Genomic DNA, 4,585 nt, shown 5'->3' with positions numbered 1-4,585 from the left:
CACCTGCCTGTGCCTCCCGAGCGCTGGGATTAAAGGCGTGTGCCACCATGCCTAGCTCCATTTTCTCTTGTTTGTGTGTGTTAAGGTTGAACCCTGGGCCTTGCACATGCAAGAAAACTACATTCCTAGTGAGATACATCCTGAACAGCACATCTAGGTATTTAAAGAATGTTAATTACACAGTAGTAAGGTGATGCTGGGAAGACAAATGACTGGTAGTGAGCAGATTATATTTTAGGGGTATTTATGGGTATCCAGTTTAGGTCAGCTTCTTATGTGCCTTTCCATCATGCTGAGTCTTCACAAAAGGGACCCTCCCCCCCAAAAAAAAGACAAGTAGATTATAGGTATTTGGGAGGAAGCTATGGGTATTTTGTGGGCACTGGTCTAATAGTTACAAGGCATTCTGTTGTGATAGATTGTGTGTGTGAGTGTGAGTATGTGTGTGCCTGTGCCTGTGCATGTGTGTGCACATGTGCAAGTGCATGAGCTGTGTATTGCTTTTAAAGTACAATTAACTATTCCTTGTCTAGGCTTTTTGCCCAGTGTCTCATGTGGATGAAATCTACACTCCAGGAGCCCTCCCCATGGTCCTCTCTTGTTTCTTCCTAAGCATTCTTCTCCTCCCTCCCTCCCTCCCTCTCTCCCATGCCTCTGATTTTCTGAGCTCTGAATTGTCTCTCCTTTACCCAGGGCATCCTGGTTGTAGTTGTCTTTCTTATGTAACATTTCATTACATTTTGCCACCTACTATGTGAGGTCTTTTCCATGCAGTCATCACACTCCTCCAAGAGGAGTCAGGGTGATTTCTGCCTCCATGCCTCTTCTTGCCTTTGGAGAACACAGCAGGTTGAGTTTTAGCCTGATGGAAGGTAGGGGTCTTCTAGAGCTACAGGGCACAGTGTCCCCTCTGGGACACAGCTGTTTCTCCCCTTCAGTATCTGAAGTTTAATGTATCTCATCCCAGTGCAGAGTTCCTTCCAAAACCTTCCAGTGAGCATGAAAAATTTATAGTTATTATAGTCAGCCTAAAATGTGGCTTCAACCCGTTCTAACTTTATTTATTTATTTATTTATTTATTTATTGAGGAGGGGGGAACCAGCACCAGATGTTGTTACTTATTACACTGAGAGAGGTTTACCCTGAGTTGCATCCGAAACACTGTTTCACCAACATTAAATGCTTAGAAGCAAGGCAGCTATGATGTCATTGTAAGGCTATTACAACAAAGCAGTCTGGGTTTGAACGGTACTCTCCCAGCTGGCTAACCCTAGACAAGTGACCCAGCTCCTCTCCATCAACTTTCTCCAGCACAGAAATACCAACAACTGCTTCCCCCACCCCAATAGTTCATGTAAAGTACCTGGCACGTGGCCAGGTTTCAATGTTAGCTATTATTATGTCATGTACCAATCACAGCTGTCTAATTATAGAGTCTCCCTTGTAAACTATGAGGTGAGGGGTGAGGCGTGAGGGAGCACAGAGCAAGGGAAGAGAGAGGACAATTGAACAGTTCCATCAATGCTGTGTGGTTTTCTCCAAAGCATGCATTCTTGTGAAATGCAGCTGGTGTTCCTACAGTGGGACAGGGCAGTGGACAGAAAAACATCCATCCTGGATCTAAGATCATCACTTAAACAACAACAACAGTAGCAAAAACCCATAACCAAATCTTTTCTTTGTTTTAAAAAACACTCCTCCAGAAAGCTGTGTGAGCTGCCAGGCGTTGGTGGCACACGCCTTTAATCCCAGCACTTGGGAGGCAGAGGCAGGTGGATCGCTGTGAGTTCGAGGCCAGCCTGGTCTACAAAGTGAGTCCAGGACAGCCAAGGCTACACAGAGAAACTCTGTCTTGAAAAACAAACAAACAAACAAACAAAACAAAACAAAAACAAAAAAGAAAGAAAGCTGTGTGAGTATGTTTGTTTTTAGGAGCAGTTTTCCTCTGAGCGACAATGTGTCGAGTGAATGCACCTACTTGAGTACTTTGTTTTCCTTTTTCTTCTTTTTTTTTTCACTGTCAAGAAGACAAGGCCAATACTTACTAAGTTCCAGGCTGGATTTGGAACACAGATTTTGGAAAGAACATACCTTGGATCTGTGAGCTATAGTAAGCTCAAAAGATCGCTGGGAGGCAAATCAAAGAGAACTCTGAGGGTCATGCCAAGCAAGGCGGCTGATCTGCCAACAGCTACCCTGCCAACAGCGGGGAGAAGGAGCTAGCAGCTCCATTAACCAGAAATAAACCTGGAACCTGACAGTAGGCCACTGAATGCAAAGCTGGTGTGCATTAACTAGGGTGTGGTGGACAGCAGAGCACCCCCAGGAGGTAACAGACTCAAACCTTAAAAAGAGACTGTTCAAAAGTCAGTGCTTGTAGTTGATAGACCTCAGTGATTTAACCAGTAGATAGGAGTTTGAGAATTGTGAGACAATAGTCTTAAGCCTGTTTTATTTAATTCTTTAACTTCTTTGTCAGTCAAGGGCAATAATGAGATCTTTCTGGAAACCTGTTTTTACAAAAGAGACATTTAGGGTTCTACTTGAATAAAAGACTCTGCTGTAAGTTATAAAAGGAGAGGAAAGATAGGGAGAGGGAGAGAGGGTGGGGGAGAAGAGGAGGAGGAAAAGAAAGAGGGAAGGAAGGAAGGAAGGAAGGAAGGAAGGAAGGAAGGAAGGAAGGAAAGAAAGAAGGAAGCCTTTCTCTGCCCATAGAGGATGTGAGAAAGACCCAGGATGCTCAAGTTTGCATCCAAGAGAGAAAGAGAGAGAGAGGTGAAGGGAGAGAGAGAATGGGCATTGCAGAGACGCCAAGAGGCCAACTGAGCACTTCCAAAGGTTCTGCAGCCAGGACATGGCTTCATGCCCAATCTCTGGACCTCAGATATCCAAGGTGATAAGAGCACTGTGGTGCATTCCTTGGCTGAGGGAGAGGGCAGAGGTGTGTGTGTGCAGGCAGCATGGGGGTTTGTACCACGTAGGTGCTCGAGCCACATACCCTGTGTGACCCAGAGTCTCTGACTCCCAGCGCCAATGTGGTCTCCTGGATGTGTGATCTCAGAATCTACTTTGAAAAGATAGGATGTGGAAAGGAGCTTTGAGACTGGACTATTGAGGTTTATTGTGGAAATAACAGGAATTAGATATCAGACTCCACCGCTCTATCTGTCCCTCTGTCTTGGTCTCTGTTTGTCTCTCTCTTTCCCCCTCCCTCCCCTCCTCCTTCCCTCCCTTCCTCCTACAGATATGATGGCATACAATTGGTTACTTTACAAATGTATCATTCATTTATTTTTCCAAGTCTTATTATAAGACTTGCATAGTTTACAAGGTGAGCTCCACCCATGCCCTCTCTCCTTGGGCATACATGTAAAATAGTACAAGTCTATTTGCGTATCCTAAACCAAACCATGAACACTTTTTATTTATTTATTTTGTTTTCTGGTTTTGAGACAAGATCTCATTATGTAGTTCTTACTGTCCTGGAACTAATTATGTAGGCCAAGCTGCCAGTGAACTCATCTACTGGACCTCTGCATCCTGAGTGCTGGAATTAAAAGCATGTGCCACCATGCCTGGCTCCCATATACAGTTTTTGAAAACTTTTATGTATTTTTATTTGTATGAGTGTTTGCCTTCATGTATGTCTATATACCACATGTGTGTCTGGTGCCCTTAGAGACCAAACCAGAACATTAGATCCCTTGGAACTGGAATTACAGATGGTTTTGAGCTGCTGTGTGGGTGTGGGAACTGAACCTGAGTTCTCTATGAGAGTGGAAAGTGCTCTTACCCACTGATCTCTCTCTACCCTCCCCTACATCCTTACACATGCAGATAGACTTTCAGATAAACATGAGCATGTGTATATGCCTACCCCAAACCATGCTGGGGTAGGGGAAAGGGGCATGGGATAGAGGGAAGGAAATAGGAATTTACACCTTCCCTCTCTTCATGAATTTATTATATAACTTATCTGCTTTCCTCTTAGTTTCTTCAGAATGAAGCAATCAAGATCTGAGGATGTTGTTTGTTTGCTTGCTGTAAATAAAGGGATTAAAGCGAATGGCTAAGCATTTAAGTAATTTCTAAGCCATAAAAAAAATGAAATTATAATCAACTCTTGGGAAATTTAGGTTAGGCCTCTATGGTGACTTTATGCTAAAGTAATGCTTGGGGCCTTGCAACTAACATGACTTCTTCATGTTTCAGAATTACAGTTCTCAAATGACCAATTTCTGTTATTAAACTGAAATTTTATTCTTGTCTTAGGCTCCAAGGCAGCCTGTCTTTCACCAGTACTGCTCATCATTTACAGAATCCCTCTTTAAACTGTGATAAAACTGTCTTTCCCATTCTTACTTAACTCAGCTCTTTCCCAGCCATCATGTAGTATAGCGGAGAATAATCCAGAGTGGCAGAAGTGTGTAAAGGACTGCTTCCCAAGGGAAGTGCCAATAAACGGATGAAAACATACCTTCACCCTAGCAGGGGAGTGTGAGCTAAAAGCTCCACACACTTCAAAATGGCAGAATTGAAGATCTGGAGATGGGGATGGGTGTAATGGCTGGGGCACATGAGCAC

This window comes from Acomys russatus, chromosome 15 (genome assembly GCF_903995435.1).
Source record: "Acomys russatus chromosome 15, mAcoRus1.1, whole genome shotgun sequence".
Classification (NCBI taxonomy): Eukaryota; Metazoa; Chordata; class Mammalia; order Rodentia; family Muridae; genus Acomys; species Acomys russatus.
Note: the sequence above shows the minus strand (reverse complement) of the source record.